Source organism: Canis lupus, chromosome 15 (assembly GCF_003254725.2).
Source record: "Canis lupus dingo isolate Sandy chromosome 15, ASM325472v2, whole genome shotgun sequence".
NCBI classification, from domain to species: domain Eukaryota; kingdom Metazoa; phylum Chordata; class Mammalia; order Carnivora; family Canidae; genus Canis; species Canis lupus.
In genome coordinates, this window is record NC_064257.1 from 12,692,511 (window position 1) to 12,706,611 (window position 14,101).

The 14,101-nt window shown below is 48.8% G+C and overlaps 1 long non-coding RNA gene across 2 annotated transcripts; it reads right to left on the reverse strand.

Annotated features, from left to right (window-relative positions):
• Positions 1-1,580: 1,580 nt before the first annotated feature.
• On the reverse strand, positions 1,581-13,585 carry LOC112642512 (uncharacterized). 2 transcript variants are annotated; one of them, XR_003125289.3, is made up of 7 exons: positions 12,928-13,585; positions 11,783-11,864; positions 11,380-11,574; positions 6,712-9,984; positions 5,992-6,322; positions 5,223-5,300; positions 1,581-1,773 (listed from the first exon to the last, which is right to left on the reverse strand). It is a non-coding gene; the product is annotated as an uncharacterized LOC112642512 (long non-coding RNA). The 2 variants fall into 2 exon arrangements; XR_007402456.1 differs by having other exon boundaries at positions 5,171-5,300.
• Between the last annotated feature and the right edge of the window lie 516 nt (positions 13,586-14,101).

A 14,101-nucleotide genomic window follows, 5' to 3' on the forward strand; every position in this document is an offset into this window, starting at 1 on the left:
CCCGGCTCCTGTGTCCCGCCTTAGCATCTGTTGGCACAGATTGAGGATGCCTGGGTATCTCTCTCTCTCCCCAGTAGCCCGTGGGCCCTGTGAGCACAGGGGTTGTGATCAAACCCTCTTTCTGTTTCCAGGATCGAATGCGGAGCCTTGCACACAGTAGGGTCTCTGTGAGGTAGAAACTATTGGAGAGAAGACCTCAGTGTGTTCTTCTGGCCTGGGCCCTCAGCCAGTTCACGCAAGAAGAACAGATCCTATCAGCATTCATTATTTTTTTTAGAGAGGTGGGAGGGGCAGAGGGAGAGGGAGAGATCCTTAAGCAGACTTCACGTGCAGCGTGGAGCCTGATGAAGGGTTCCATCTCACAGCCCTGAGACACTGACCTGAGCCGAAATCAAGAGTCAGAGTCTTAACTGACGCGGCGCCCCATCAGTGCTGCCCAGTGCTGTGCTTGGGGCTGGGCCCACCTCACTCCTGATCCTTAGGAAATCCTCGAGGATATGGATTACTAAACCTCATCCACTCCCTTTTTGGTTTTTTTTTTGTTAGCTCAGGAGATGACGGTGGTCTGGAAAGATAAGGCATCTCATCCAAGGTCGTGCAGCTGGAGGACGTCAGAGCCAGGACTAGCCAAAATCCACCTAACCCTAAAGCTTCTGCCCTTCTCAGTGCAGCAAGAGCATCTCCTCCATAATTAAGAATCAACCGGTTTGCCTGCAGCCGCCCTCCCAGCCCCAGGACCCGGGGAGGTCATGGTGAAAAGCACGACAGAAGCCAAGCCGACTCTGGGGTCCACGGCGTGCCTTAAGGCCCATCTAATACGTACTCCTCTAAAATCCCCGTAGACTGAAACCGTAAAATCACAGCCTTATTTAGTGTGTCTCCAAGGCTGGCTCAGAGGCAGCTTCATAACTCTTGGCCAGGAATATTATTTCAAATAACTCATGCGGACAGCTGTGTAACCAAGAGGGGAGATAGATGGGTCCCGGAATGCCCCTTTGCTGTAGATCATAGTCCCCCACTCCCGAACCCTCCCCCAAGCTGCCTGGACAGAAAGGGTCAATGATTCATTATGCTAAGATAAACAGAGTTAATTTTCTTCCTGGATAAAACTAATTACAACTGTGTTTGTTTTGGTAGGACACAGAATTACTGTCCCCGGTGACAAATCTTCCTAATTGAAAAGAGTGTTTATTTTAAAGGGGTGGGGGTGGGGGTCACTAAACAACAGTTAGCTAGTGTTTTCCCCATTTTTCATTTAAAGAGGGACAGTGATTAGGTGTTGGCCTCAAAAGAACATGCAACATCTCCTTCTCTGGGTCCATCTCCCTCAGGCCTGCCGGAGGCCCCAGCAGCAGCACGTGGAGGGGTGCGGGGAGCGGCGGTTAGCAATTTGGGGAAAGTTTCCTAGAATTCCTGTCCTGTGGTGGATTAGCTCTTAGTGGTGAGCGAAATCAGGGTGGCAGCCCAGTGAGGAGTGCTTTGAATCCCACCACCCACCAACATCATAAACTATGGGAGAACATGCGACCAAACTCCAATAAATTCTTTTCTTATAAAAGAATTTTATTCATGAGAGACACACACACAGAGAGGCAGAGACACAGGCAGAGGGAGAAGCAGGCTCCCTGCAGGGAGCCTGACGTGGGACTCGATCCCAGGACCCCAAGATCATGACCTGAGCTTCGAAGGCAGATGCTCAACTGCTGAGCCACCCAGGCGTCCCTCAAATAAATTCTTGCAGCGTCATGCTAGGTCAGATTTGGTGCTCCGGCACTGGGGAGATAGAAAAGAGAAACAGAGTCCCGGCTGTCAGAGTCCATGACCGAATGAGGGACCCAGGAGCAGCAGGAAGATGCTGTGGGAGCACGGCGGGGAGGCCTCCCGTGGAGAAGAGGTGGTGGGTGGGGAAGGGGAGCAGCCGAGTGAAGAGTGCACGTGTGGGGAACGTTTGGAGAGCCCTACAGAATCCACTGGGGCTGCGACAGGGTGAGCGGAGGTCGTGCTCGCGGGGGAGGCTGGAAAGTCGGCTGGTATTTGGGTCACCACAGGTCGTGTTATTTCGCCGGGGCTGTCCTAAGACAGTACCACAGCCAGGTGGCTAAGACTACAGACGCTGCCATCTCACAGTTCTGGAGGATGAAGTCCTGAATCAAGCTGTTGGTAGGGCCGGGCTCCCTCCAGAGCCTCCAGGGGAAGGTCCTTCCTTGCCTTTTCCCCCTCCCTGTGGCCCCAGGTACTCCTCGGCTCGGGGACACACAATGCCAGTGTCAGCCTCCACCTTTATGTGGCCGTCCTCCCTCCGTGTTTGGGTCTGTGCCCGGATTTCCCCTATTTATGAGGACACCGGCCCTAGTGGATTAAGGGCCCAGCCTCTTCTAATGTGACCTCATCTTAACCAGTTACATTTCAACAACCCCATTCCCCAATAAGGTCATATGCAGAGGTGCAGGGGTTAGAGCTTCAACGCTGCTTTTGGGGGGACACAACTCAACTAATAACCCAAGTTGCAGAAGGCACTGGCAGGAGCAGAAAGTTGACTCTGCAGGCAGAGGGGAGACACTGACGGCTGTAAGCGATGGGGTGGTTTTCTTTCGGAGTTGGTTTGTTTTGTTTAAAGAGTCCTCTGGATCCACCAACTGTGAGCGTGACCAAAGCTCGGAAGCTCCGATAGGTAAAATCCTAGTTGTAATAACACATGTGAGTCGTGACCGTACTGGAAGTTTGATGGGAGCAGAAGAGTCAGTGGTAGGGCTAGAGGCTGAGAGTCTGATGGGAAGAATGACGTGACTCCTGGGGTTGGGAGAGAGAGGTTCCCACAAGTGGGAGTCTAGTCCTGGCTCTGACGTCCTCCAGCTGCACGACCTTGGATGAGATGTCTTATCTTTCCGAACCACAGTCACCTCCTAAGTTAAAAACCCACAAGAGGTTCCTGACTGAGGAACTGCACTCAAGGAGGCAAAGCCGGTCGGCAGGGAAATGGGTTGTTTGGGACAAGTGGCATTCGGGTGGTCTGGTCAGAGACGTGCAAGAGCCGGTGGGTGCGAGGGTCTAAAATTCATGGAGCTGCTTCCCTCTGGAGATGCAGATTTAGAAGCTGTAAAGACCCAGATGCTCACAGAAGCAGGGAAAGGTGGGGGTGGGGTGGGGGGGGAGGCACAGCATGAAGCCTATTTAGAGTGGGAAGAGCAGAGGACCCAAGACAGAAGCCTGAGGAAGCAGGCACATACGGGGTTAAAAGAGCAGGGGCTCTGGATTGGCCTGAGCAAGCACCAGCCCGGGTAGGTGCAAAGAACAGCAGCCCAGCTCTGACTCCTCAGCCTCCCCACACCCAGACCTAAGCAGCCTCACACCACTGCTGCCCTCATGGCCTTGGTGACGGGGCCCCCACACCTTTGCTGGACGCTTAGCATGCTCAGTGTGTGTGTGTGTGTGCGTGTGTGTGTGTGTGTGTGTGTGGACTCTTCCCCACCTCCTTGAAGGCATTACGGATCCCCTCCTCTTGGATCTCCCACAGCTTCCCTGAAAAGAATTTCACACAAGGCCAGTGCTTACTGCCAAATACGTCGCTCAATGTAAGTAGATAAAGCACCATCGAACACTTAGTTGGTACCTATTATGGATAAAGTTCCCTACAGTGACCTAATGCAGAGCCCCAAATAAAACAGGTACCCACTAAATGTTGACAGAAGGCAGGCAGGAAGAGGGGCCGGAGGAGGCAGCGGCTACATCAGGAATATTTAAAATAGTAACAGGGGCGCCTGGGTGGCTCAGTCGGTTAAGGTTTGGCTCTTGATTTTGGCTCAGGTCATGATCTCAGGGTCGTGGGATCAAGCCCTGGGCTGGGCTCCTTGCTCAGCACAGGGTCTGCTTCTCCCTCTCCCTCTGCTCCCCCCTGCCCCCCCCCATGCTCTCTCACTCTCTCTCTCTCTCTCTCTCGGTCTCTCAAATAAATAAAATATTTAAGAAATAAAAAAATAAATTAAAAAATAGAACAGTAACAGTGAGAGGCTGCACAGGAGGCTGCAGGCTCTGAGCGCGAGGACGGCTAGATCCTCACCCAGCTCGCAGGACCCCATGGCGCTCACAACGGCTTCCGAGCCCCCCTGCCCTTCTCTAAAGTGGGGAGTTTAGGCTACTGGTCTTCGGGGGCTCTCGTCCTCCAGCTGGAGTCCAGCTTGACGGAGCCGCAAGTCAGAGTGGGTACACTTTCCTACCGCAACATGTGGCAATGCCTACACTGTCCCATGCACACATTACTGCGGTCTCACACAGAGGAGGAAACTGAGGCCCGGGGAAGCTCAAACTGCCCAAGGGCTCAGAGGAGAGGGAGGAAGAGGGAGGTACCTGAGCAGGAGGCACGGAGAGCCCGGGGCAGGGGCGGGGGCAGTGTTGCCAGCTAAGTCAGGACGTGGCTTCCAGAGCCCTGCTGCCCCCGTGTGAAGCCTCATTCAGGCAAAAGCATGTTTCACACATTTTTGAATTATTTTGGACTTGGACTTGTTCCAAAAGCAGCTAAAGGCATTGACTCAAGGGAGGGTCCTTCCTGTAGCATCCCCCACCCCCCCAAAAAAGTGTTCTCAGATCCCTGGGCTAGTGAGGCAAGGACTGACCTAGCCACAGAGAGCTGCGGTGGGCAGGACCCCGACCGTGGGCAAGTTCCCCCCCGGCCTTAGTCTCCTCATTAGTCCTTTGTCAGTGGGCCCCAAGGTCCTTGTCACTTGGACATGCTGTAAAGCCTCTTACTCTCTGACTTGCAGGAGTACAGGAGGGTGGCCTGACCTGCACACTTACACACTTCATGCTCGCGTGTGGCTGCCTTTCTCGGAATACGCTATGGGTATTCCAGGTGTAGCTTCCTGCAGCAGGCTGAATCATAATTACCAGCAGAGCTTTCAAAAAACGCATATTCCCCAGGCCTCAGCCCAAACCCAAAGCAGCAGAATGCCGGGGATGGGGCCCGGGCATCTGCGTTGTTAGAAACCTGCCAAGGGATTCTCGTGCCACCTGCAGAATGGGCTTTATGCCAGCCTCACCTGCATGTCAGACACGGCCCTGCCACCTGGGGAACACAGCAGGTGCTGCAGGGACCCTACAGGTCACGAAGCACATTGAAGAGGGTAGAACGGGACTCTGAAGATTTCTAATCTGGGAGACCGGCCATCAGACAGACCTGGGCTTGACTACTTGCCCTCTGCCCTCCGGCCGTGTATCCAGAGGTGTACCTCGAAAACCCGGGCAGGGAGCTTGTGTCAAATGTGGGTTCTCTCCAGGAGTAGCAAAAAACGTTCCCCTCCTTTCTCCTGTGAAGAGGAAGAGTAGTTTGGGTAAGTAAGATATGTTTCTTGGGGTGGAGATAGGTGACAAGGGAGGAGACAGAGAAAAAAGAAATGCGTATATTTGGGTTCATTCAGACTCATTGTTCAGGAGCAGAAGGGGACCTACCAAGTAATAGAGGCTGGATAGGGATACAGCACACTCATGATAGAGTACACCATGTGCCAGGTACTCATGGAGGGTTTATGTAACACCTGCATCCTCACAACCTCACAACAGCCCTATGCAGTCTGAATATTCGTGTCCCCGCAAAATCCATACGTGGTAATACTAACCCCCGAAGGTGATGGGATTAGTTGGTGGGACCTTTGGGAAGTGACTAGGTCTTAAGGGTGGAGCCCTCCTACATGACATTGGTGCTTTTATAAAGGGAGCTCCAAAGGGAACCCTAGAGCCCTCTGCCACGTGAGGATACAGCAAGAGGTCCCACCCAGAAGGGGGTCCTCACCCAGCAGGGCTGGCACCCTGATCTCAGACTTCCAGCCTCAACTGTGAGCAAGCTGTGTCCACTGTGTACAGGCCATCAAGCCTGCGCTATTGCATTAGAGAAGCCTGAACAGGCTAAGACAGTGGCTCCCCCATTCTACATAAGGAGAGTAAAGTACCGAGAGGTTAAGTGGCTTGTCCAAGGCCATGCACCTGCTGGACGCCTCTCACCTGGACATGGTTCCGTGAGCCCCGATCAACATTTCACCTGCTGACGATTAATGTTTGCCCACAGTGCCCCTTTCTTCATCCACCTCCATGGCAGCAGGCGAGCTGTTCTGGTGGCACTAGGAGATGGGTTGACAAAATGGCCTGGGGAAATGGATGAAACCCCGAACATAGGCAAAATGTGTGGAAAGCATCATGAGTGAGAGCGGTGAAGGCAAGCAGAATGGGTTTTCCCTAGATGGGAGTGATGAGTGAAATCGCTACAATCAGCATCTCAGATCCGAAATTTCTAGGCTCTGTATTTAGGCAAGTCGATGGTGCCTCAGTGTACCTCCTGTGCAAAGTAGAGGAAATAAAACAGTAACTATCTCATAGGTCGTGCAGAGCAAATGAAATAATGTGCGTACAGCGCCCGGCATGCCGTCTGCCTCGGTATTTGGTAGCTACTGTTGGCAGATCGGAGGCAACCGGTTGAGCGTCAGTTCATCGAGGGTATAAACACAGATCAAGTTACTGCCCCCAGAGCTCCCAGGCCAGTCTCTGAGTCTGCTAACAGTGTCCCCAGGGGATCCCACGGCTTCCCCACCAGCAGCAGCTACTCCAAGCCCAGCCTGGTTCACGACTTCGATGTCACACCCAGGTTCACTCTCGTTTCTTCTCCTCCCTTCAGAGTTGGCCACACTTGTAACTAGTTCCAAGAGTTTGAGGGGGGCTTGATCTTACCTTTTACCCCTCCTTTTTTCTTTTCTGGGCCTTGTGCCCCTCATGAGGAGGGGAGAGGGAGAACAAAAGGGCTAGCAGAGGTCACCATAAATAAGTGGTTGCTTGTCACTGGTGGAAAGCAGGCGTGTCCTCACAATGGCTTGATCTGCTTGCCTCTGCTCTGGTAGCTTCTGGGTTCGAGCCGGTTTCCTATTAGTGTGGCCCGTGGGGTGAGCTGTTCTTGGAGGGCAAGGCTGATCTCCTGCCAGCCTCTCTCATCACTGAGGACCTCACAGAGAAGAGCAGCCATGTGTCCCTTTGTACAATGAGCAATCTCTACTCCCAGCTTTCTCTGTCTGGACGTCATCTTGCCTGGTCCGAATGAGCTCCTACCTTCTCTTGTAATTTCTGTTCCTCATTATAATGGAGCCCAGAGAAACATGAAGGTCTCCTTCTACACTCTCCAAAGGCTAACGGTAAGTCAGGGATGTGGACACATAGCAGAGCATTTTCTTTTTCCCAGAAAAACTTCATGAGAGTACCACTCCCTTCAGAAGTGGGTTGCTCTGCCAAGCTTCAGACATCAGAAATCTACGGTGAGGGATGCCTGGGTGGCGCAGCGGTTTGGCGCCTGCCTTTGGCCCAGGGCGTGATCCTGGAGACCCGGGATCGAATCCCACGTCGGGCTCCCGGTGCATGGAGCCTGCTTCTCCCTCTGCCTGTGTCTCTGCCTCTCTCTCTCTCTCTCTCTCTCTCTCTCTGTGTGTGTGTGTGTGTGTGTGTGTGACTGTCATAAATAAATTAAAAAAATTTTAAAAATATTAAAAAAAAAAGAAATCTACGGTAAGAAGCAAGTGCCAGATTTCCATTTTGGCCCAAGATGGAAATTACAGGCACTAGACTTACCTTCCTGTATGAAACAAACAAACAAACAAACAAACAAACAAACAGAAACAAACTGTAAAAAACAACATAAGATCAGAGTCCAGAAACTGACCCACACATTTATGGACAATTGATTTTTTTGACAAAGATCAAAGGCAATTCAGTGGAGAAAGAAGAGTCTTTTCTACAATGCTGTTGGAACAATTAGATTTGCATGAGCAAAAAGGGGGGGTTCAATCCATAATTCATACCATATATGAAAAATCATTTCAAAATGCATCATAGGCCAAAATGCAAATCATAAAGCTATCACACTTCTCAGAAGAAAATGTAGGAGAAAAATCTTTGGACTTTAGGTTAGGCAAAGTTTTTTAGATTCAACATCAAAGTACAACTCATAAAAGGAAACTCTAATCAATTAGACTTTTGCAAAACTTCAAATTTCTGCACCTCAGAAGAAAACTCTTAAGGGAGTGAACAGACCAGCAACAGACTAGGTGACAGTATTTGCAGAGCATATATTTGATAAAGACTTAAATCCAGGGGATCCCTGGGTGGCTCAGTGGTTTAGCACCTGCCTTTGGCGCAGGGCACGATCCTGGAGTCCCGGGATCGAGTCCCACGTCGGGCTCCTGGCATGGAGCCTGCTTCTCCCTTCTCCTGTGTCTCTGCCTCTCTCTCTCTGTCTCTATGTCTATCATAAATAATAAATAAATAAATATTTAAAAAAAATACTTAAATAAAAAAAAAGACTTAAATCCAAAATCTATAAAGAACCGTCAAAACTCAATAAAAAGAAAACAAGCAACCCAATAAAAAAAAATGGACAAAATATTTGAAAAGACAGTTCACCGAAGAAGATATAGAGATGGTGAATAGACATTAGCAATATAAAAACCTCGGTGTGGCTGTACTTCACATCTATGAAAACGGCTATAATTAAAAAGACTAATCATGCTGAATGTTGGCAAGGACACGGAGAAAAGGGAATTCTCACACACTGCTGGTGAGAAGGGAAAGTGGCAGAAACACTTCAGAAACAGTTTGGCAGTTTCTTAAAATGTTAGGCTACCGTACGATCTAACCATTCCACCGAAAACATATGAAAGCATATGTCCATATGAAGACTTGTGCACAAACGGACATCACAGCTCTCTTTGTAATAGCTGAAAACTGGAAGCAACCCCAAAGTCCGTCAGCTGGTAAATGGATGTATAAATTGTTGTGTACACATTTAGTGGAAAGCTGTCTGGTGGTAAAACAGAATGAACCAGAGAGATGCGAGACCACATGGATGAATCTCAACGTATTTATGTTGAGTGAGAGAAGCCAGACACAAAAGAGTGCCTACTAGATGACTCAACTTAACTAAAACTCTAGAAAATACAAACTGAAAAAAAAAGAAAGAAAGAAAGAAAAAAGAAAATACAAACGAATTCTACGGTAACAGAAAGCAGATTAATGGTTGTCTGAAGAGACTGGGTGTGAAATGAGAGGGGTGAGGCGGGAGTAATTTGCAAAGGGACAAATTTTTACAAAGGAAATTTGGGGATAATGGATCCATTCACTGTCTTCATTGTAGTGATGGCTTCATGTGTGTGAGTGTTCATATGTCAACACTTGTGAAACTGCACACTTTAGCTATGTGCAGTAGGTCGATTATACTTCAAATAAATATACTTCTGTTGAAGAAGAAGCAAGTGTCAATCTTTTGAGTTCACGGGCACCTTCAAACTCCAGGTAGACGTGAAGCTCCCCTTGAGCTTTCTCTCTAAGCTCTGCTGTACTCTGACAGCGGGTCTGGCATGGGCTTCCATATCAGGACCTCAGCAGGCATCGAACCAGGGAGTGAACCTCCAGTCCCCTCTTCCCATAGACATTCCCAGTCTCTAGGGTCTCTCAAATAAGTTAGGGGAGAAGTAGAGTGCAAGGAGTAGCCTTTCTCTGAACATTGCACTTCCCACGGTGGTTATGACAAATTTCCCCCTCTTCTGACCTAACTTCTTGTGCAAACTTGAGGGATGGGGTGCTTCAAAGGGTAGGGGCGGCCGAGGGCCCAGAAAGCTTCAGGCTATATATTGAGCTAAGTCAACGAGTCTTTAATGACATTTCTCTTGGGGGAATCAAGAGCTGGGTCAGCCAGATCTTGAAGTCAGCAGAGTTTTGTCCCAGGCTCTCCTCCCACATTCTTCTTCCCTCTTTCTCTCCTCCTTCCAGCTTTCAGCGTTGCTGAGTAGGGACAATAGACAACTCTTTTATGTTTGATGCTTTTCCACTTTGTATTCTTTGTAACACATAATTATTTGGCTTTCCAAAGACAATTTAAATATTCCAATCATGTACATGTCATGGCAATGAAAATATGTTTTAATGATGCCTGCTGTAGGCCGAAGTCCTCTTCTGGACATTCTGAGAGAGATGAAGAAGGAAGAAAAAAACTTTTTAAGGATTGCATAAGAAACTCTAGTTAAGTGTTCTCTGTGAACCTTACCTTGAGTCTGTACTCTACTCACCCACAGACTGACCTCTCACTTCTCACCTGACCTGAAATTCTCTGCCTCTTCTTTGGGATTCTTCAGCACGCCCTGCATGGATGTCTGAGACCCTGGCTCCCAGCAGGGCTGGGGTGAATGTGAAATTTGACAAATCTGCCAGAGAGCATTCTTCTGGACTCCCAACTTTGCCCAAATGGGTCACATCAATCACCACAGAGACTTCCTTCTGAGGAAGTGAGGCTATGAGCCCGGTTATTTATGACAACCTCCCGAGGACTTCCCTCTGCCAACTGGGCTCCCCAGGAGGGGAGATGGTCATTAAGCTACCCAGTTCTGCTGTGCCCTTCCTTTATAAACAAGATCCCGTTCTACAAGTGGGTACTGATGCCAAGAAAGTGGTCAGCTTGGTGGGGGAGGAGGACTAGGACAGGGAAATACGAGGCAACAGATAAGCTCACGTTAAACATTACAGCCTGGAGGAAAGTCACCTGGCTCGCTTCATAATGAAGACACGAAAGCCAGGAGAGGGAATATGTCCAAGACTATGCAGAAAGGGGGGCGGAACTGAAATGAGGAATCAAGTGTCCCACCTCCCAGTCAAGGTTTTTTCCTGCAGGCATTTTCATTTTCAAAGGAAATTTCTTAGAAACTGGGGGATTTCTTGGAACTCTGCCATTAGTAACCCTGGATATGGAAACTACTTCTTGCAAGCTCCCTCCTGGAGAACTGAGTGCTGTGATCGGGATGAAATTTCATTTTCTGGAGTTGGGTACATTCGAAACTTGCTTCCAAGTGGAAGAGGGAAGGGTCACTGCTCAGGATGCAGGTGAAGACAAAGCAGGAGGAACCCCCGTGACAACTCCCGTGAGGTCGATTTCATGACCTCCATGTTGTGGGTTAGCAACCAGAGGACCAAAGGGTTCAGGCAGCTTGCGCTAGTCAGCATCTGAACCCATGGTTGATTCGATCTGAAGGATTTCAGAAATGAAATCGACTGTCACTAGAGACTAAAATTGTACCTTTATTGGTTAGAGTTGGAGACAAACGTGCCCTATGGCAGGCACTGGACAGATGCTCAGCAAACCTGCTTCCTCCTTCTCCTGGACATCAGCTAGACTGCAGTTCCCAGCCTCAGTCACTGCCTGGGGTGATCAGATGACTTCATTCTCACCAGTAGACTGTGGGCAGACACATACTCTACCTCCACCCTAGGCAATAAACTCTTCCCACCTAAAATTCTCTATTCCTCTCTTCCATCTGTTGGTCGTATGCCCCAAGAAGGCCCTAGAACATGCTTTTTCATACTCACCACCACTGGCATTTCGGGCCAGATAATTCTATTTTGGGGGCTGTCCTGTGTTTTGTAGGATATTTAGAGGCACCTCTGGTCTCTACCTACTAGATGCCAATAGCATCCTACTCCGCAGCGTGATGACCGAAAGTCCTCAGATACTTCCAAGTGTCTCTTGAGGGATGAAATCATCCTTGGTTGAGAACCACCAATCTGGAAGATGCCAAAGGCACACAGTGGAAGGCACTTGGGTTCAAAATGTTTACATGGAACAGAGCACCCTCCCCACATTTGTCAATAACGTGCAAGAAATTACCTTTTACTTCATAGAGCCATTGTGATTTGGGAGCTCTTGGTTCAAAAGTTAGTTCACCCTGGCTTATAGAGTACTGCCGAATGATTCCCATAGAGACAGACTTACCAAATCAGGCCATATAGCACCAGGGCAGGGACCACTCTGCCTACAAGGATCAGGCCCAAGAGGAACGTCACATGGTTACTTCCTGTGGGAAGATAACAAAAAAACAGTAGGGCTGAGCTCGACATGAGCCCTGCATGAGCTCCGACAGAAGCTTCTGCTTTAAATCACCCATCAGCAAGTCACTTATTATCCCCAGGGGCAGGAAATCTGAAATATCTTTGGTGGAAGAGGCTTCTTCTTGGAAACCCCTTACCCATGAAACCAGGAGGCTCTGCCCTGGGAAACTTGAGAGCCCTCCGCCCTCCGTCTTTTCTCTACATCAGGTCTAGCTCAGTAGATTCTGCTCTGTATTCTGTGTTCTCTGTATTCTGCTCAGCACAAAACGTGGCCTATGTTCTTTCTCACTAAGGGCTTTATCTTATTTTGCTATTGCAGTCAAGGCTCAGTATTTGGCCAAAGTCAACGGTTGGTCTGAGGCCCCGCTTTGTGACCAAGGCCCAGGTTCAGCCCATCAAGGACAGGACTTGGTCTGTGACAGAAAGACAGAATGGGCTATAGAAGGCTAAACCCCACGGCCTTGCCCTGGATTTTTTTTTTTTTTTAAGATTTTATTTATTTATTTATTCATGAGAGACACAGAGAGAAAGGCAGAGACACAGGCAGAGAGAGGAGAAGCAGGCTCCATGCAGGGAGCCCAATGTGGGACTCGATCCCAGGACTCCAGGATCATGCCCTGAGCCAAAGGCAGATGCTCAACCACTGAGCCACCCAGGCATCCCCTTGCCCTGGATTAACCAGTGAATTTTGTCTACAGCCCCATCATGCAATTCATGTCCTTTCTCCATTGTTCTTTATATTCCCATTTACTAAATCACTCAGTGATATACTAACTGCTTTCCATAAAGCTGTCAAAGGAGTGAAATCAGTGACCTCAGTCCCAGAGACCAGTGGAAGGGAAATAACTGGCTGCAAGTGGGAAAAAAAAAACAAACACAAATCTGTGTCCAGATCTGATCTGTTGCTAACTGATTGTTCCAAACTAGACAAATCTCTTTCCTTCTGGAGACCTTTGTTTCCTTAATGTAGAGTAAGAGCACAGTGGGCATCTCTCTTTGTTTTAGGACTTGCTGCCCAGAGAAGCTTACCTGGAAATCCTGTTTATACACCTATGGTTCATGGTAACCACGTGCTTCTGCTTTCTCCTTGCTCACGTCACTATGCCTGGCTCAGGCACTGGATGTTGTGATACTCAACACGAGTTGCACCGGCCTCCAGTGGGTCTTCTTTAGACTTTCCCCGGAGCTGCAATTTATTCCACTATGGAAGAAATCGAATTAGATGTGTTCTTAGGCCCCTTTGAGCTATGCTATGCTAGAATTTTAGGATTCTAAGACTCTAATAACCTGTATCTTTAATATTCCAGATCCTAGTCTAAATATCGGGGAGACTAAAATTCTGGACTCCTTGGAGGTTTAAATTCTAAAGCCACAAGAGCCCAGAATTCTAAGTATAGCTTGAATTTCTCTCTCCGGGAAATAAATGCAGTTGCATCATTGGAACTGATTTCCAATGTTTTCAGATTTTCACTGTTCCTGCCCCCATATGCCCCAGATTCCTGATACTGTGGCACAGTATCTCCTGTGCCCTCTTTGTGAACACATGTGGTCTACTAGAAGCGGACCTTCCCGGCCTCTCACTGGGCCTTTAGTCAGTGGAAACATAAAGGACAACCAAGAAAGGAGATGGATCACCCTGCCCTGCTCTCCTGCCAAGTGTGTCTGATTACTACTGGACATTCCTTAGTCACCCCCTACTCTTCTCTCTCTCTCTCACATACACACACACACACACACACACACACACACATGAATTAGCTAAACAGGTCCAACTTTGTCTAAACCTCAGTGGTAGACAGAGGCCTAGACCCAAGCTGAGCGCCTAAGTTCTTAATAAATTATCTTTCAATATTTTATACATTTTAGGACTTTAAAATTTTAATGTTTTAGTAGTTCCAGATAGCTTAGAATTCCATGTTTCTCACAATTGACAGCCTCAAAATTCCTGGATTTTAACAGATTAGGATTAAAAAATATTTAGATTCTGGAATACTGATTCTAAGATAATGGAAGATGCTAGAGTATCTCCTACCTGCACCCAGAGGCTCTGGGACAAAGGCCTTAGCCGGCCCTGAGTGGGGCTGTGGGAGGGAGTCCCGGGCCTTAGGTGTGAGCACAGGCATATGGAAAGTGTTGCAGGCCCAGGGTGGAAGGAAGAGCCCTCAAGCTTCTTCACAGAATGCCCAGAGTCACACCCTAGAGG